Source organism: Sceloporus occidentalis, unplaced genomic scaffold (assembly GCF_023333645.1).
Source record: "Sceloporus occidentalis isolate IW3139 unplaced genomic scaffold, rSceOcc1.0.p SCAF_1, whole genome shotgun sequence".
Lineage (NCBI taxonomy): Eukaryota > Metazoa > Chordata > Lepidosauria > Squamata > Phrynosomatidae > Sceloporus > Sceloporus occidentalis.
In genome coordinates, this window is record NW_028316981.1 from 82,917,581 (window position 1) to 82,938,735 (window position 21,155).

At 39.7% G+C, this 21,155-nt stretch overlaps 1 protein-coding gene across 5 annotated transcripts in view; it reads left to right on the forward strand.

Annotated features, from left to right (window-relative positions):
* Positions 1-21,155, forward strand: part of LOC149321733 (transcription factor COE1) — a 483,412-nt gene that overhangs the window by 437,505 nt on the left and 24,752 nt on the right. The gene's annotated exons all lie outside the window — the stretch shown is intronic.

Consider the following 21,155-nt stretch of genomic DNA (forward strand, 5'->3'; position numbering starts at 1 on the left):
GAAAGAGGATATTCATACTTTAGGTGCCAGAAAGAATGCATGACCTGGATGACATAGTGTGTGTGTGTGTGTGTGTGGGTGGGTGGGTGGGTGTAGAGAGAGGTCCAAAACACACTGCATAAATTGTCCAGTTTGAGATCACTTTAACTGCCCTGGCTCAATGTTAGGGAATCCTGGGAACTGTAGTTTATTGTAGCACCAGAACTGTCAAAGAGGCAAAGAAGGCTAAATGTCTCACAAAACTACAGTTCTCAGAATTCCCTAGCATTGAGGCTGGGCAGTTAAAGCGGTCTCAGCCTGGATTATTTCTGCGGTGTGTTTTGGACCAGAAAAAGGATCATTTTAGTTTTCATTTTTAGTTGTTAGGGTGTTGTACATCACCCAGTGAATGTTAAACCCTATTATAAAACCCCCAACAAAGAATAGCTGGACAAAATTCCATTTAGTTGTTTTTATTATGATATAATTAATGAAATAAAGAGCCAAAGAAATAATGAAACTATTGTTGGCATTTATTTTATTTCTTCTTTGAGCTGTGCTTGGATAACATGCTGTTTTAGGTCAATCCCTTTCCCTCTTCTTCCAAGTGTTCTCATATGCTGTTATGAGAGCGTTTGGCATCTCTGCTACCATTGAGTGAAGATGCAAGAGGAATATGAAATGTAGTGATTGTTCCCACAATGCTGAGCTCTATCTGGACTATTATCAGGTGTTTTTATAGACCCCCGATATTTCTGAGAAACTTTAATTTATTGGTTTGGGTAACTGCTCAAGACATCTGCTTAGTGAAATTAGTTACTGCCAGATTTTTAGGGCTCCTTAGATGTGTTCAAAAATTAATCATGTCTTTCTCTTGCTGATAATAAGAAAGTAACTTGATGAAGTGCTTTAACAACATAAGGCAGGGAGCACTCCAGTAAAATAGGTCTGCTTGAGCTGAAGCCTCTCTGTGCAATAAAATACTATTAAGTCCTTTGAACACAGAGTTATAAAACATAATTGTTACACATTTGGCATTTTATGCTTCCCTAGAAATTACCACTTGGTATCTAGATGTAAGCTGTGCTCTTTCTTTTCATTTCAATTGGGTCTGAAGTGGTCCTTTATTGTAATGAGAATGCCCCTTCTTAGAGACTTTTTTTTAATTATGCCTATGATAAAATGTAAGTGAATGTACTCATTTGTAGAGGTTATGATAGAGCAGGGTGTTTTTTTAAAAGCACATGCTCTAGTATGAAAGCCTCTCCAACATTATTTTGCTCGTTGTTGCAGTATTTTTATGCATTCAGCCTGGGCAAAAGAAGCAAAATATCATCATAGGTCAGACAATCAACAGCTTTTGGGTTTTCTACTTTTATAAGCTCCATTTATTTAAAAAATATGGAAGTTATGTGTCATCTAGCAAGAATTTTCTCTCTGTTGAGATTTCTTTCTCAGAAGACCTTCTTTGGTGGATACAAAGCACTGCTTTAATCTAAGCTCCTTTCTCACTGCAATTTTATACAAAATGCTTAGTGGTTTATGGCACAAAGATTTTGAAAATATTATATTCCAATTTGAACATCCAGTTGCTTAGAACATCTTGGACAATTGGCCATTGAATGCAGGGACATAATCAGTACACAAAGCAATTTCCCTCCACTTCAATGTCCAGGCATCTAAAAAAGTAGATTAACTGGCCACGCCAAGAATATTGCAAACCTTCCACAGTTTCCTGCCTCTAAACACAGGGATCTATCCATCCTTTATCTGGACACTTTATCTTTCTGACAACAAACTGCACTTAGCTACTTGGATTTTTTGTGTACTGTGAGGGAAAACAGGGTGGTTCCTCTGGTGTAAAGTACCATTTTAAGCAACATCCTTCCCTGCACCCCCCAATTTTAATTTTTCAAAATAGGCAACACATACCTTATTTTGGATTATTCCCTGTCCTAATCCAGGTCTTCTCAAACAGAAATAAATGTGATGATAGAAATGTTAACTGGACATTCAGCAATCGCTTTGACGATGTAGATAACACCCCTATAATCTCAGTTTAGTAAGGGAAATGGCTTTGATAGAGATGATGTGGCAGAAGTCCTCTCTTTTCCTCACTGTGGGCATTCCCACTTCTATTGGTCATTCATTTTGGGTTTCTTTTGTTAACTTCTCAATTAAAAATGCAGAGAAGTACTAGATAGTTTTAGTTTCTCCAAATCCTATTGTTCTTTGTTCTTCTAGCTATCCTTACCCCACCCCCATTATTAAAATTATTTTTTTAATGACATTTTCTATTCCTCAATCTCCCTGTTGTCTGTGGCTCATTCGTGCCCCTTTGACTCTATGAGAGGGTGTTGAAAAATTCTCATCCTGACAAAGAAGGGAGCGACCTAGAGCCTTGAAATTTACATACTTTTCTATATAATCACCCCAAAGTTTGATGCACATGGCATATTGTTTCTCAAGCCCCTCCTCTGCCCAAATTTTGATCTATGGTCACTGAAATACTCTACTGCTGCTGTCACCCCTGAATCATTCAAAAATGTCCTTCCTTTCAAACTCTTTAAGATGTGGAATCAGAAAATAATCTGATGGAGCAATATCTGGTGATTAGGGTGAATGTTCTATATGTTCAAAGCCCACATTCTTCAAAACATACATTGTCCCACCACCCTTGATATTTTTCCTTCCATAACTCCTTTAATCGGTCCAGCAAGTTATAGTAGTATTCTGCATGAACTGTTTGTTCCTTCTTAAGATAGGTAGTCATCAAAATACCTTCCTTATCCCAAAAACTGCTGACCTTTGAGTCTTGAATTTCATTGGCCTTAGAAAACCTGAGTGCAACCATTGCAAGAACTGTTGTTTGGTCTCCAGACCATAGCAAAGTCACCCTGTTTTAGCAACAGCAATAGTGATGAATTATCACTTGATCACTCAGAATGCTGCAGAATTAACTTGGAGGTATCCACTTGATTTCATTTCTGGTCAGCATTTAAACATTTTGGCACCCACTTGGCTGACAGCTTGCGCACTGCCAACTGCTTTTTCTGGTCAGCATTTAAACATTTTGGCACCCACTTGCTGACAGCTTATGCATAGCCAACTGTTCATGAATTTTACACCCAGTGCATTCCCAGGATATCTCAAGTATATAAACAGTTGTTTTAGCTGAGATTCAACAATCGGCCAAAATCAGGTCATGAACATGTGCAACAATTTCAGGAGCTGATATTGTTGCAGGGCTCCCAGACCTTGCTGTAACTTCAGTCTCAACATCTCCACACTGAAAGTTGGCACACCACTTGTTTACAGTTGAGTATGATGGCCACTTTTCACTTAATGTTTATGCCATACATTCATGAATTTCCTTTGGAATTTTCTTCCACAGGAACAGGAACTTCATGATGACCTAGAGCTCAACACTTGAAAATATGACACATTTAATTGACATGGTTCTATCAATGATTTGAAACACTTTAGAAATTAGAGCCATGATTTTGCAAATTGGCAGTTTGCAATACAAAAGAACACTAGTTCAACCTACAGGGACAAAATTATGCTTAGATTTTGGGAAGTGGGTTGGCTAAGAACTTTTCAGCAATCCCTGCTATTTCTTTTCTGTTCTTCAGGACACCCCCCCCCCCCCCCCCGCCGGCCATGATTTCAGGAACATTACCTCTCAGTCCCTTTCTCTCCATGCTGATCTTTCGGATGCTCTGCATGCTTCTATGATTGTGTTGTTGCTCCTACAGTTTGAGTAGACCTTATCTGGAATTCCAGAGTCCAAAATACTCAGAAATCCAAAACTGTTCACATGAGTAGCTGAGATAATGTTATCCTTGCATTCTGGTGGTTCAGTGTATACAAACATTGTTTCATGCACAAAATTATTAAAATGTGTATAAAATTACTTTCAGGCTATGTGCATAAGGTGCATATGAAACATATGTGAATTTCATACGTAGGTTTGGGTCCCATCGTCAAAATATCTCATTAGGTATGTGCAAATATTCCCAAATCCCCCCAATCCAAAATCCAAAACATTTCTGGTCCCGAACATTTTGGATAAGGGAAACTAAACCTGTGTTGAACAGCTGTTCTTTGGTGTTCATTCCAGCCAACCAGGAAGTACAGGAAAAACAGAAGTTAGTGGTCAGATATTATAAGTATGGTATTCATTTACTGACATGTTTTTCAGTAACTGACATAACTGATGTTCACTATGTGGTGGAGTGGTTATATGTGCACTCAAACAGGCCAAACTCACTGCTGGAGCCTAGGTTATGCATAAGTGCTTACGTTAGTGTTCTAGCTGTAGGCTATGTTCTTCAATTTGGATGAAAACTATGGGGGCTATTATGGTTCGGAGAGGCTTTAAATCCCCTTGGTTAAAAGACTGTTTTTTAAGGGAGTATAAGAGAGGCGGAAGGTTATCTGGCTTAATAATGTTCTTATCTTGCTTTAACATACTTTGACATCAATGGGCCTACTCAAGTGTTGAAGGTGACAACTACAAATTACTATATGTGAGCAGCCATGGCATAGCTTAATGCTGGAAGAAAACATGGTGTGGGTCCATAGGAAACTTTGGGGCTCTACAGACAACCCTAAGGGGCAGTGGGATGCCACTCCTTTCCTGGCTGGATCAGGGCTATGGCAACCTCACACCACAGCCTCAATCCAGCCTTTGGAGGGTGCAAAAAGGAGTGCTGCATCATCTGGATGCAACGCCAGAGGCACACCATGATGCCGTGTGCCGTCTGGAACAGTGCGTGACATCATGGAACCTGGGGCGGAGTCACAGCATGCATCATCAGGATGCTGCGCCCTGACTCCACCCACAGGCCAGCCTTTCAGGCCAGTCTGTATAGGACTATCCTCACCATAATCTGTTATATGATCTTTTTGAGTGGATGTTCTGTTAGAAAATCATGCACTCTTCTGCTGAGCTGTGTGGAGGCTTGGCTGTTTAGTTTAGTTTTCAGGGTAGTGCTAAGACCTGTATACCTATGATCCTATTATGCGTGTGTCCTTCTAACAAGGTCTTTAAAATGTTGGATTCAGTGATGGAAGTTAAACAAGAAGTGTAAGGAGCCAGACATGAGGAAACAGAAAGGAAATATTTGGGAACATTCCAATCATAATATCCAGAATAGGCTTCACCAGGAAAAGGCAGGGTACATGTAACAATTGGTTCTTCTCAGTACTGAGATCGTACACTTTGTTTTTGTTGTTGTTGTTATCTGCTTTCAAGTCTTTTTTTTACTAAGGCAAACCTATCATGTTTTTTTTTCAGCCTTCCCCTGAGGCTGAGAGCATATGACTTGCCCAAGGTCATCCAATGGATTTCATGGCCAAGTTGGGAATCAAACCTTCATTTCCAGAATCATAGTCCAACACTGAACCATTGCACCATGCTGCCTTCTTAGTTTTGACATTGGCCCGTTCCGCACGGGCAAAAAGTACGTGCTCGGCACATACTAGGGTTAGAAAGGGGCATTCTTTCCAGACACCCCTAACTCTAACACGCGCTGAGCATGTACAAAATGGCGGCGTCCATTCTACATGGGTGCCACCATCTTGATGTAGCAAACGCTTAGCACCCACACATTGCGGCGTCATTATGATGCCGCAAGTGCACTTTGTGGCATCATAATGGCACCGCAAAAAAAGCTGCTTTTTGCGGCTTCTTTTTGCTGTGCAGAGCAGTCGCACGGTTTGACCGCTGAGGCTGCTCCGCACAGCAAATGAGGGCACCGGCAGACCGCCCTTTTGGGCGGTCTGGAAAGCGCCCCTAATACTTTAGTTGGTATTCAAAAAGTAAAAAGAGAACACACAGATCTATTTTTTAAAGCAAGCAACTGAAGCAGACAAGCAAAATGGTTGTGGGGTGAGAGGAATAAATCTAAACATACTTGAAAGCCAAGCATTGTTAGATGAATTGTTTAATTATTTGGGCCAAAGAGATCCAGAAAGCCATCCAAAATTTTGTGAAATCTTATTGTTTTCTCTTTATGCATGGTTGATCCACTTTGTATCAGCCAGTAAATCCTGAGTCTGTTATTCAATCTTTGGAGTAGTAGTGGATTTTCAACATTATGTTGTGTAGTGCTTAGTTTTTAAGGCATTTTTTTTTGTCCTGTTAGGGAGCCCTAGTGTTGCAGTGGTTAAATGCCTGTAGTGCAGCCACAAGGCTGTGAGTTCAATCCCAGGCAGAGCTCCATGTGTGGGTTTTGTGTGTGTGTACAGAATAGGTTGTGCACAAATGTGAAGACTCTTATATCTCCAAAATTCTACGTCTCAGGATTTCTCATCACTTAGGAAAACCCTTTTTTTCTCTGAGATTTGAATATTTACTGATCGTTTTTTTCCATCCATACATACATTGAGCCCAAATCTTCCCCTACAAAGAATGTATATCCAGCCTTTAAAACCCATTGCTGAAATGGAGCAACAATCATGTCCTGATTTTAAAAGAGGGCATTAACTTAGTAAATAACATTATAAAGCCTTTCAAACGAAGCCTGGCAGGTCAGTCCCACTGACAAGTTTCATCGGACTGATTCCCACATTACTCTATGTAGGTTTTACAACATTATGGTTTTAAACTATTTCCAATGTGTTTTTCCCCCAGACTTTATAACCAACATATAATTGAGCATGACGTTACAGGAGCCATGAAATGTAAAACTAGGAGTCAGAGCCTATCACTTAAAGATGGAAGTATGGCAATTATAAGTAACATCATCTTCATTAAGCACTTTTGCAGAAGATGAATGATTTCTCAATTCCTTATCTTTGTCACAGTGCAACATTAATAGAGCATTAGGAGATAATGATATCTAGACTAAATAAATGCCTCATGATTTGATAGGCCAGCATTTCCCTAAAAGTATAGTAATGCTTTAGGACATTAATAGTCTTCATATCTAGTGGACAGCTCTTACTTGGAAATGATTTTTTTTTTTTAAAAAAAATCACTCTGAAGTTTTCTGAGGTGACTTAAATTCAAGGTCCACGTGTACTTTTCTTTTTACCCATCTCAACATAATGTGAAAGCAGAGGTCACCAAGGATGCTGTAGTGCATGTTACTATGAATTGGCACAAAATATTGTCATCATGATGAAATTTGACCCCAGTGAACCATATAAGGAAAATAATTTTCATTCTGAAGAAAATGGTTCAGGCAACAAAGCACCAGACATTCATATAGAAGATTATAATTCATTTTAAAACCAAGTTTTGTGCTTTGATGCTTTCCTCAGTGGCATTATACACATCAAAAGCTGAACAAATAAAGTTAGACCATTGCTGTAATAGATGCCCTAAAATAGATGTGGGGTTTTTATGAATTTAACATCCAAACCTCCCAACAATATCTCTGTCCAAGTAATAACTCATCTGTATCATTGTTGTATCTCACAACGTGACACTGAATTGACTTTTATACCTTACCGTGTATATCACTGTATGTGTGGGAATATCCCCTAAGTGAAAGAAGCTGAGATATCTGGCTATCTGAGTACATGTAACAAAAATTTCAATGGCACACTGGCAAGAATTCAGTCACATAATAAAATGGATGCAAGTTACGGAGGATGAGATTTACTTCCTAGTTTTGATAGGAGTCTGGCTGACAAATTGTTGACTCTCTCTGTCCTCCCCCTTTGACTAAGATAAAACAAAACAGACTATACATCTAATTAGTTCTCCACAAACTATTCTTTTGTTTTACTTTGTTTTGATGACAACAGAAGAATTTTAGGGGCTTGAAAGTGCATCAGTAGAGGCTTAAATCTTTGCTGAAAATGTATTTATAGGGCAAAGCAGATGTTCATTAAGGAGCAACCTCTGACCCCTCCGGCTGCAATTGAGCTGGGCCTATGGCAACTACATGACCTGCTCCCAAAGCAGGCTACCTGCTGCAGTACCAAGCCATGCTGCCCAGGAGCCAGATTAAAATGGCTCCTTTTTGCGGTGGCTACAGGCTCAATTTGGCAGCCTCTGAGCAGCTTCCAACTTCATGCCATCTAATGCAGACGAGGCAGGCTGAAACCCCCTGGCAGAATTGGCCCTGATCCTGCCTGTGCAGACATGGATTTGGGGGATCTGGTTTGACTCCAGAGTAAAGAGCATTTACCCCAGGGTAAAATAGCCCAGGGTTTCTGTTGCGTTTTGAAGAAACTTGGTGGCAAAACTGGGCTGTTCAAACAGCCCCTCCCCATGCTCCTTAGCTTTCCAGTGGTTGATTCATCTGAGAAGCCCCCTAATCACCCTGTCTGATGTGGTAACAGGGTGCCTGGCCATGTAGTTCAGCTACATACCTCGTTGCAGTGTCAGATGGGGCGACTGGGGAGATTCTCAGATGGATCAACCACTAGAAAGATAAAGAGCAGTGCCCCAGTCCTGGGTTGGTGTGGGGACAGGGGTGCAAACAACTGCCTATCCCAGCACTGACCCAGGGACATACCAGGGCCAGAATAGAAGGGCTCAGCCTGTGCTATCCTGTCCTGTCTGCTCAGGCCTTAGGCAAAATTGTATAGTTATCTCATCTATACTGACATTACATTGTCCTTAAGCATTTTTAAAGCATTCCATATCAAACCAAGGTACCACACTTTATATCTAAAATTTCCAAGCCTTATTTCTAGGGTGCTCCACTGGTGAACAGCTCTTATTGTCAGGTAGTTCTTCCTAATGTTTAGGTGGAGTGTCTTTTCTTGTATTGTCATGGGCTTCAATAATAGAATTTTTGAACTTCATGACTATAGATGAATGTAAGAGTGCACAAGACTTAGGAGCTGTACAGATGAGGAGAAAAGGGCGGACAGAGGCCGCCTCTTTCTCCCCTATATCGTGGCAGCACCAACCAAATGGCAAAGCCACAATGCACCTGGAAAAAGGAGCTGCAAAAAGCAGCTCCTTTCTCCGTCTCTGCCGAGGTGCCATTAGCATCTTGAAGCGGCGCAGTGGTGTCCCTTGTGCACCATGCTGTTTGGATGTGGTGCATGAGGCACATCATCATTGCATGCGCTGTCTGAATGGGCACACACCAAGATGGTGCCCAGACAGGACAATAGGGCTTGGGAGCAAGTGAATGCTTCACTGTCCCGAGTCCTAAAATTGGTTGTAGGCTGGCACAAGGCGCCAGTTTCTACCGGGCCTAAGTTTCAGTGTTTTCCAACAATAATAACTTATTTTGCCTATCCTTACTGGTGGTGGGCCTGTAAATGAATATTGATAGGAGTCCCAAGAGTAAGAGTGAGTAAGAGAGGTAGGCAAATTATCACTTCTAATTCTATCAGCCACAAAAAAGTTATCAATTAAAGAATACTGGGGATCAATGCATAATCAATAGTACTGTTTCCTTTTCTTGAGATATATGTATATTCTCCACACTGCTCAGAAAGTGGGTTCCTATTGAGAATTCTTAAATCAAGCCAACTAATCATTTGTACAAAACATACACCAGCAAAATTAATCCAAGACCCTTAGAATGCATGTCATTGTTAAATCCTGAATTTCAGTTAAACACTAGGACAGAGAGAAGGATCTCTTTATTAGGCCCAGTTCCAACATTGAAATCCCCCATCATAACTGAGTAAACGGAAGTGAGTTGTAACTCCAGATTTACTGTATAGTTTTCTAATTTCACCCATTCTTGTTTAATTTGTTCTTTTCTGGAAGCGTGGGGAATTTAAACATTAACAGTTAAGAAACGCAGGCCCAAAACAGACGAGCCAAAAGGATTGCATTGGGACTGTGCTGGCCCTGATTGTGCTAAGACTGACAATCACACGAGCCTGCTTCTGAAGCAAGCTGCCACCTCAGTCCCAAACCCAGCTGCCAGCAGGAGTGGCTTTTCACTGCTCCTTTTTGTGCTAGCTTTTCCAAGTTGGGGCAGGCTTGATGTGGCTTCTGCCACTTTTAGGGCATGTGTCATATAAACACCATAACCCCAACCCAGCCCAAAGCCAGCACTTTCTACCCATCTGATTTAGGCCCTAATGATCCAGAGTTGATCAAACAAGGAATGGCAATCAGGCCACAGAAAGGTAGGCACTTGATAATAACTTGAGAGGCGGAGCTCAGCATAGCTAGCCCTGCCTTTAGCCTTCCTCTTCCACTTGAAGTAACAACTGGTAAATCATTAATAAAATAGCCATTGATATCTAATCTGGTAATACACCATATCTCTTGGAGAAAAATCACATAAAACTCTCCAATCCAATCTGTAACATTATAGATCGTAAAATTACAGATTACACTGGGTGTATGTCTGGCTCACCCTACTTTATCATTGTTTGCTGATAAGCTTGGATCCAGACCTGCTGATTTTGCCTCTTTTTTCCTGAAGACTTAGTAGAATTGCTCTCAAATATGCTAGCCTCTCTATTATTTCAGTTTGTATTTGTGGAGGAAGGTTTTAAAAGATCTTCAGAAAAGTCTCTTTTTCAGAGATTATGGCTTAGGCCCTGTCCAGATGGGCCGTTTTGTACGTACTCCGTACGTACTAGGGTTGCCTGGGGGCGTCTCTTTTAGATGCCCACAACCCTAGTATGTACGGAGTACGTACAAAATGGTGGCACCCTGTTCACACAGGCGCTGCCATTTTGACGTAACAGCCGCATCGCGTCCAAACGGCACAGTGCAGCTGTTACGTCTTGGCGCCACTGAAGGGCACTTGTGGTGCCCTTTCAGCAGTGCCAGAAGGAGCTCCGTTTTGGAGCTCCTTCTGCCGTGCGTATCGCTGGCACAGCCTTTAAACAGCCACGGCAGTGATATAGCGAGAAAGGGGCCGAGGGGCCCCTAAATGCATTGCTGAGCGGCCCCTTTCTCTCTCTCCCCACTGCTGTTGGGGTGTCCTTGGGGCATGAAGCCCCAAGGACACCCCTTTCCAGGCAGCAGGGAAGCGACCTTTTGCCGCTTCCCTGAGGCCAGGAAAAGCGGTGGATTGGGGCCTCCGGGACTGCTGCTGTGGCAGCTCACGCCCCGATCCATCAGGGAAAGGGGTGGGTGCTGTACACCACCTTAATTAAAAAGAACCTAAATGCATTGCATTAGAATATTCTCATTCATCTTGTGAAATATGGGCTAAGAAGGCTTCAAAGTATTCCAGATCAATATGACTATCCATCTCATTATCAATTTGATTGTTAGTAGAAGCTGGCCTAGGAAGACTTTTGATTAATAGCACTGGAGGAGCATTTTTTAAAAAAAGAATCAACACCTCCATGTCTAGAAAGGTGGTTCTTAAGAAATACACTCTTCTTCTTCTTCTTCTTCTTCTTCTTCTTCTTCTTCTTCTTCTTCTTCTTCTTCTTCTTCTTCTTCTTCTTCTTCCGCTCTGGGCTGATCTGTAAAAGAAACAAAAGCTCAAGCATGTGTATAGTTAAAAATAGGTAGTCCATTTGCACAGCACTAGTGAGAGTAAGAACCTCATGAGCCACAGGGCCTAAACTATGCAAAAGGTGATGCCTACACACTAAGTCAGTTAGCAATCCCTCTTGTTTTGTGCTTAACACAAAAAGTTGAGATTGCCATGGTCACCTTAGTCAATGATCTCTGTCTGGGCACTGACAGGGGAAGTGTGACCCTGCTGGTGCTCTTGGACCTCTCAGCAGCCTTCAATACCATTGACCATGGTATCCTTCTGGAATACCTGGGAGAGTTGGGAATTGGGGGCACTGTTCTGCAGTGGTTCAATTCCTATCTCTCAGGTAGATTCCAGATGGTGATGCTGGGAGACTGTTGCTCTTCTAAAAGAGAGCTAAAATCTGTTGTCCCCCAGGGTGCCATCCTATCTCCTATGCTGTTTAACATTTCCATGAAGCCGCTGGGTGAGATCATCCAGAGACATTGGGCAGGGTGTTATCAGTACACTGATGACACCCAAATATATTTCTCTATGTCTCAGACTGATGCAGTGACTAAGAATGGCATCTCTCCTCCAAATATCTGGCTTGAGGCGGTAATGGACTGGATGAGGGAAAACAAACTCAAATTGAATCCAGGTAAGACAGAGGTACTTGCTATAGGGACTCCCAATCCGGGAATGGAGATATGCCAGCCAGTTCTGGATGGGGCCACACTTCCTCTGAAGGACTCTGTCTGCAGCTTAGGAGTGCTCCTTGATTTGTTGCTTCAAGTGACAGCACAGGTGGATGCGATGGTCAGGAGTACCTGTTATCAGCTTCGGCTGATACACCAGCTGCGCCCCTTCCTGGATCCAGGAGAACATGAAACAGTAGTACATGCGCTGGTAACCTCTCGGCTTGACTTCTGCAACACGCTCTAAATGCAGCTACCCTTGTGTCAAGTTAGGAAACTTCAATTGGTACAAAATATGGCAGCCAGATTAGTCGCAGGCACATACAGAACTGCCCACATTACATCCGTTTTAAAATCTCTCCACTGGCTGCCTGTTAGTTTCTGGGCAAGGTACAAGGTGTTGGTTATAACCTTTAAAGCCCTACATGGCTTGAGTCCAGACTACTTGCAGGAGCATCTTCTTCCACATAATCCACCCCGCACACTTCGGTCCTCTGGAAAGAACCTGCTACAACCTAAGAAGACCACACTCTCTATGGTGACCCGAGGACCTTCTCATCTGCCACTCCTAGGCTCTGGAATGACCTGCTGGACGAGATTCGTCATATTACCACCCTAGAAGCCTTTTAAAAGGCTATTAAGAGGGATCTCTTTTGGCAGGTCTTTCCAGGTTAGCCTTGCTAGACTAGTCTCCCCCTACTGGTGTCATCGACCCCATCCTGTCCTGTCCCCCCCAAATGAAGACACTTTTTTGCCCAAATCTACCCACAATTTTAGTGAATTCGCATTGGAATGTTTTACTCTTTCTTGTTGTTTAATCTTGTATTAAAGTTTTGATTAATTTTTGTATGCTTGAGTGGGTGGGATATGGGATTGTTCTTTTTAACCATAATTTTTAACTGAACAATGTATAATAATAATAATAATAATAATAATAATAATAATAATAATTTATTTATTTCTATCCCGCCACTTCCTTTATTCTTATACTGTTGTAATCCGCTTTGATTCCTCTGCAGAAAAATATTATGATGATGATATTATTATTATTAACCAATATCAGATTCCAGCCCTTACTGTTAAGATTGTCTTGATCAGTTGAAGATTGGGAATCACCAGGAGGAACTTACATATCAATACGGCTAGGACCTTTCTTAAAGACGTATTTCTAGGGGTCCCAGGAACTATCATTTGAAGGAACAGATGAAGGCTAACAGCGTTACCAATTGACAGATTCTGTTGCTCGGAATGCACTCCTTACCCACATTGTGATTTTCCTGGTTTCTTTGGGTTCTCTTCCTTCAATTTAAACAGTTTCTGAAAATTCATCGTCTCGTGTTTCTGTGCTAGTCTCTGCCCTTCCCTTTATCTTTTCATGTTTTTTTTTCTTTTCTTTAAATCATTAGTCTTGATGGAACTTCTGTTTCTTGCTAGGATTCTTTCTTGTACTAGAAGGATGAGGTGGGTCAGCCTTTTGAGCAGATGTCCTGATTTTATCTTTACTAATAATTCCACAAGTTCAGTTAGTAAACACTCAGAAAGGAAAGTTTTAACTGAATCTAGGTCCTTAATTATGCTGTTAACATATCCTTTTAATTATGTTAATAACGTCTCCTCCTTTATACCATTCTGAAATGCTGTACAGAACCTTTATTTCTTTGTACATTGAGTTATCCAGAATTACTTGATTTACCCTAGATCAACAAATCCCTCTGTATGGGCTTCAGACAGAAATTGTCTGTGGTCCAAAAATCAGTCTAAGACAGGTTCTGAGGAAGGTGCAGTCTGTGCTGCATTTGTATCTATTAGTGGGATAAAATATGCAGCACTTTTTGTTTGTTTGTTTTCCTTTGAGTACACAAAGCATCGATAGAAGTAGGGAGAATGCCCAGATTGCTATAACCCTGTCAAGTAAAAATCATTGTGATCAATACAAAAAGAAAATAAATTATTAAAAATTATCATTAGCACACTGTTAAACAACAGAAAAGAGAGAAAGATAAATATAAAATGATACTTAAAATATGTTCCTGTCAATTAACCTCTTATAAAAGCAAAAGTTTTAAAATTGAAATATTTTAACACCAACAAAATTAATTAATCATTTGCATTGTGGAACCCCATATACCAGTAAATAAGGAGGAGAAGGAGGGTAGATTCTAAGTGCTAAACAAAACAAAAAAGGACAAAAAAAAAGGAGAAAAGAAACAAAGGGGAAGAAATTCAGTATATTTAGTTATGAGAAACAAAGCAAAAAATAAAATCTCTCTTAGGGTCTGGAAAACATTTTACTACTATTATATAGGTTCTGGCATTTTACTGCCTTTTTTGCTGTTTACTTGTTCCTCCTCATCCTTCTTTCCCTCTTGACAATCCAGGGAAACTTTTCCTTCTTGTTTTTTCTCTTCTTATTTACAGAAGGAATGTTTCACAGTTGGTTTTTGTTGCACTCTGTGGCATCCTATTGCATTTGCTTGCCCAGCTTCTCTGCAAAACTATAATCTACTCAGGCTGTAGTTATAAATGTGAGATAATTCAATTTCAATTCCCAGTTTAATTTTTTTTTTCTTAAATTCAGAAGTTCAGAAAGTAGAAAGTACATCAGGAACAGTGTAAGAGATAATCCAATAAATCTTTTACACTTGTTGTTTGCTGCCTTGAGCCCCTATATTTGGAGAAAGATGGGACAGAAGAAAATGAAATCATCATCATCCCCGTATTCAATCAATTAGTATAGCATTCTCTGGCGGAAGACTCCCCAATTCTCAACAGCCAAACAAGAAGGAGGCATGGTAGCTTCCTTATAGTTTTCCATATGCTGGTCAGTCTAATCTTTTTCTAATAAGAAATAAATTATATCCTTTAAAGGGGGGGGGGGGGACAAGTAAGTAACCACAAACTCGGGAGCTTGAAAAATACATTGCTATTTGCTCTAAGGCCAGAACCAGAAGCCCTCCATTCATCATTTTCCATGCTAAGTGGGAGACAGCCCCTCATTCCTGAGGCATTTCCATCCTGCCTCAGCACCAATATGAACAGGGTTTATTTCACTCCATTTTCATTCTTGTTGGGGAGCCTTTTGTTTTCAGCCTGAGGTTTCCCCCCCACTCTAATGGTGAACTCTTTCTATCTAAGGATTGGTGACATCCTTGGTCAGGGTGACGATTACATAGGCCAAGGAGCTGCTTCTGCAAATTCCTAGGGGAGAGGCTAAGTTCAGACAAGGTACCAATAAATTGGCCAAGGCTTCTGTTTTTATGGCATATGCCAGCCCTGATTCTGTCCAATTTGCTTTAGGGCCACAGTGGTTGATATGGAAGCCTGACATCATCTTTGGTTGAAAAATTGGACTGTCAACAACAAATCTAAGGCTAATTTGCCTACTTATCCTTTTTTGGATTCTAAATTGTTTGATGATGCTATGGTTGACATTTTGGTCAAAAACAAAGATAAAAGGAAAGCTTTACCATCACCTACTGAAAAGAAGGAAAAGAAATAATTTCAGTCTGGGCGTTGTGTTTTCTCAGTTCTCAGTTGAGAAGAGTTCATATCTTACAAATTCAAATCTCCCAAGCCACAGTCTAAGGAGCCACAGTCCTCCGGGTTCAGCAAGGGTTCATCCATGGAAACTGACAAATAAAATAGGAGATGCAACCACTCCTTGTGACTTGGGGCATACCTTTGTTCATCACTGGTAGTCATAGCTGGGTGTGCAGGACTGTGAGGGAAGGTTATGCTACAGACTGCATTCATAAATCTCCAGATTTCTTTGTTCAGTCTTGCATGTTCAGATCTCAGGAGAAACTGCTATGGCTTCAAACCATAGACCATCTCCTACTTCATATAGGGGCTTTACAGTCAGTACCTCCTCATCAGAGATTTTTGGTTCCCAAGCCAAAACAAAACAGTGTTCTTCTTCATTCTACCCCCAAGATTAGAGAGTTATACTGAACCTTTGCAAGGACAATCAAGTCATATTGAAGCACATATTCTGCATGGAAATCCTTTGGTCTATTTTGGAAGGGATGCAAGATGAGGATTATTTTGTGTTGCTTGATCTCTCGGAGGTATTCTTGCATAACCCAGAAGACCCAGCTTACTTTCTTGTTTATATTCAGGAGACTACTAGGGCAGTGGGTGTCTTCTACCTTGTCTCAGTGTTTGAGGTTCTGCATTGAATTGGCTTATGTCCACAGTTCCGTGCCTGTTGTTTATGGGATTAAGGCATGTTCCACTTGTAGTGCCATCACTTCTGCAGCCTTGGGTATGGTGGCATCTTTGGTGGAGATTTACAGGGCAGCCACTTGGGCTTTCCTGTCGTCTTTCAGCAGGCATTATAAAATTGACAGATTTGCTTCTTTTGGCAGGCATGTTCTGCAGTAGGTTGTGTCTCTGTAGTGGGAATGGTGAGTGTTTAAGCCCCATCAGAAGAATTGCCTCCTCACACTGCAATAAAATTTAACATTCGTATTTACCACGAAGTTTCCTTTTTTGCAGTTGTGGAAAAGGAATCCTTCCCACCCTGTTGGTGGTGTTTTGATGTTTTGGAGCCACTGGTTGTAATTTATGTCAGTCTAGACTTTGTCATTCCATCACTGGAAAGTAGGCGGTAGCTCTCCCACTAAGGGTGGAAAAAGATGGTTGATGCTTTAAGAAGCCTTGTCTGGGAATTGCATGAAAGGACCCATCACAAGGATTCCCTCCCCACAACTGCAGAAAAGGGAATCTTAATGGAAAATACCAATGTTCCACTTTATCGTTGAGACAGATAGTAACTCCTTCAGAAGTGAAGGAACAAGAAAGTACAGCACTGTAATCTGGCAAACATCTTCCAATTTAGGCCACAATAAACCCATTGAATCAATAGGGACCTATAAATTCACATTTTTAAGGTTCCATTAATTCAGTGAGTGAACCCCAGGTGAGATTAACAATTTGATTTAATCCTAAAAATATAACAGTGCATAAAACGACACTTAACTCAACCCTTCTCCAAAGAGGGTATGCTACATACCAAAAAACAAAACAAAAAAAAAAAAAAACACTGGAAAAAAATCTAGTATGATATTATTATTATTATTATTATTATTAACCTTTATTTATGAAGCGCTGTAAATTTACACAGCACTGTACATACAATCTTTTTAGTTAGACGATTCCCTGCCCTCAGGCTTACAATCTAAAAAGACATGACATAAAAGGAGAAGGGAGTGGTGGAGGGAAAGGGTAAGAGGTCCAGCAGTTCCTCTCTACCTCCAAGGCCTGGACCAAGGTAGATGGACTGGAGGGAGGGCTTGGCTTCATAATGGATGGTTAATCTTCTTCCAGGGAAAATACATACTCTCAAGTAGGATAATACATATACAGTACATAGCAATACAGGAAATGGTTTGATAAACGGGCACCAAAAGAACATCAAATAGTAAGCGACAATTATGCAATGCCTGGGAAGGCTTCTCTGAACTGGATGGTTTTCAACTCCGTTTTGAAGCTGGTTAAAGAACTGATGGCTCTTGCTTGTGGGGGAAGAAGGTTCCAGGAGTGAGGGGCAGCAAGTGAAAAGGGGCAAATCCGGGATGGGGCAGAAGAAATCCTGGGCTGAGACAGCAGACCTTGACTACCAGAACGGAGGGCCCGAGTGGGAAGGTGAGGAGAAAGAAGTCTAGAGCAAATCTTTGGACATCATATCCATTATGTTCTTCCTTATGTACATGAATTTCTGACCCCTCATGCTGGCATTAGAGAACACTGAAGTGTTTGCTTAGGAATAATCCCAGTAAATATAAACTCCATAGAAGGTCTTCTTCTATAGAGTCTTCATTGCAGAGGAATCTGAGCCCTGCAGATAAAGATATAAAACCAGCTTCTACAATTCAGGTGCTGCATCACCTTTTTGTCTCTAGTACAGATTCGTAAAAGCCTTCACCAATTTTTAAAAAAATCAGAAAAAACAATTTGCAGACATACCTTTTAAATGGTCTCTAGCCAAGGTTACACTATACACTCATTCCGTTATACTCTCTATCATGGATTTGCAGGGGATTTTGTAGCTCTTCAGTAATCTGGAATATCTAGTTGGTTAGATGACTGTGGCACAAAAGAAATGAATATAGACACCAAGGAATGACTACTACGACTACTCTCTTAAAAGCTAATTTAAAAACTATTACTTGACTACATACTGAATGATTTGGCTTAAATATTAATATCAACAACATAGTCCTATGGTTGGTTACTGCAAAGTCAGTTGCATTGAGTTCACCAATGATAACTCCCTTGTAAATAGATATAGAATTGCAGAATTTTTAGAAATTCTTTGAAAAGGGACATGGACATGGATTTGCCTCCTAAGCAGATAATGTAAAACCAGAACCTAAAATCACATCTTTAACAGTTTTTTCATGAAAGATGCTGAATGACTTTTAAGAATAGCATATGCCTTCTTGATATTACTGATGCACTTCAGAGTTTTAACTTTATCTAAAATTTAATTTTAAATAGTAGTGTATCTTATTATACCCATCTGCAGTGTCTGCTTAAGGACAAGTTCTTCATGGTAGAGAAATGTTTTCTGTGTATATCTGCCTTTCTCCCTCCATGACTGCTTTCAGTAGGACAATATCACCTTCATTTTCCAAAGCATAGATCTTTTTATATTAGCTATCCTTCTTATAATACCATTTACAAATTTAATCAGTGCATTTTAATATTCCATATACTTTAAGTGCAATATACAATAAATAGCCAGGCTTCATCTTAAACATGCTTTAGCCCTTAAATTGTTAAAGCTGCAGTGCCCTTTCAATCTACTTACATAATGTCATAAAATATACATTTCAAGGTAAATGAAGTCAGCTACTTCAATTTAGTCTCTCAAACTGGTAGTAAATGAGAGGTTAACACTATGGTGCCAAACCCATTATTGAGTAAATTTAGCACCTTGGACAGCTCTGTAAAATCTTTATTGCTTTCCTGACCTGCTCGTCATGTTCTGTCTATGTGTTCAGTGGCTCTCAGCTCTGATTGAAAGGCAATATATTAGATCCCGAACACAAACACGCTTGGGGGCTGGTTCACTGGGAGCATAATGACATGGAGGTGAGAACAATTTTCTGGTCACCGCAATTCAAGCACCTTGCAAGTTCTGTTGCAGTAACTTATAGAAGACTTTTAGGTGCTGCTTTGTATTTGAAGTAATGACAGAATTATTTATGGTAGCTCAGTAGGAATGCAAAGCACTTTAAATTATACTTATTAATGTGCATTGTATTAAGTTGAATATATATATTATGATCAACTTTAGAGTAGCTTAGAATTATCTAACAAAGGGGTTTTTGTGTAACATTTGCCTTAACCTAAAAATATCACATGTAAAGGAGGTTTTATTATGTAAGCTGTTGTTTAAGAAAGCATGAAACTTATAGGCAAGTTACTTATCACAAAAGAAAGACATCTGAAACACTGAGTAGCTGTAAACTGTAATTGTATTTAGTCAATGTACACTAATAATAAACTGCATGAAAAACTGTTTTCCCCCCTTTTTTGTTTTCACTGTGGTCTCTTATTAAGAAACTGTTTATTTAAGAACTGAAATTTGTAATGTCTGTGTAGTGATGTTAAGGCAGCAATCCACAAAATACAGTATTTTCCTCTAAGGAGTTCTATTCAATGGAATTAAAGTGATTCAGAGTAAATAGGCTGAGAGCTGAAGCAACAGAATTATTTAGTTTCAACTGATACTAAGGGAGTGGGAAATCAACTGTTACGTTAATTTTTCAACCAAAATTGATAATAATTTCATGCAAGTATACATTGCAATAATGTTACTGCAACCATTTCAATCCTGACAGTCCTAACTTTGATTTTACCTAGGAGACTTTTAGTATTTCAAAGTCATTTTGCCTGGACAAGATGTTTTAGTTTACTGTGAACTGGAGAAGTCAAATCTGACAAGCAGCTCTTCTCTCCTACTCTAGAATTTTAATCTTTTACAAGGCAGACAGGGCTTACTGACATTCTAAGTGGCTCGGCTAAAGCAGCATGGCCTGATTCCATATGGGTATCGTGTGCATTCAGTTCATACCCTTTTCAATTATTTAGTGCTGTGGTCAAGATGCAGAGAAAGGACAAAGGCAGCAGCTAGTGATCTCTTCAGAAATAGTATTCAGAATTGTATTGATTCAGAATCCATCAATTATATAATGCACATGGCTGTATGTGTGAAAAGAATTATTGAAATGTACATTCTGTAAGGGTGAGATTATGCATTGGTTTTAAGGAACACAAAATGTTTACTGCAGATTCAACATACACACACTCACAGAGACTTCTCATTTTTAAAATTTAGGACATCTTGTATGTCATAAGTAGCTACTGCAATATGCCAACTATTTTATCATATAGTGTAGAGAATTTTAAATTGAAAAAATGTTAATATGCATCTAAAAGCTTGTCATCTGAAGAGTTGTTCTAGGATTTTGAAGAGGTTATGGTGACAGCAAAATGAATGCAATTATATCTCTATTTTCTGATCAGAGACTATAGTATATGAAAATTGAACATTACTGCTTCTTTTGGTTAGAAAATCTAGCTAGTGTATAAAACATTCCTAGTTAAACTTTTCAACTTTACTGAAATTCAATTTTTAAAAATGTTTCATTTAGTTTTGTAAAGCGCCTGCAGAAATATATTTGGATTATGTTTTGTTGTGCTTTTATTTTGTTGGATATAAAGAAATAAAACAATGTTTTAAGTTGCCTGATTAATTTTTTTCCCTTATAATAATTGAAAATCCATTCTTTATTGGAGACATCTTTTGGGCTACAATTTAAAAATATATTTTATTATTTCAGTTCTGGTTCTCCAGTATTTTTACATGTCATACATCCAATAAAGCACATGATGTTAGGCAAATAGTATAGATGTGACAATCTTTGGATAATTATTTCATTGTTTTTCTCCAAATCCTATGTGCATTCTTATTCTATCTGCTGTTTACAGGACTTATTTCCTGATAATATGCATTTCGTTGTTGACTAAAGTCTTTTTAAATACCATTCATTTTAAGTGTTTGAAATTTTAAAACATTTGCATGATTTTGTGTGTATTTTAGTTTTCT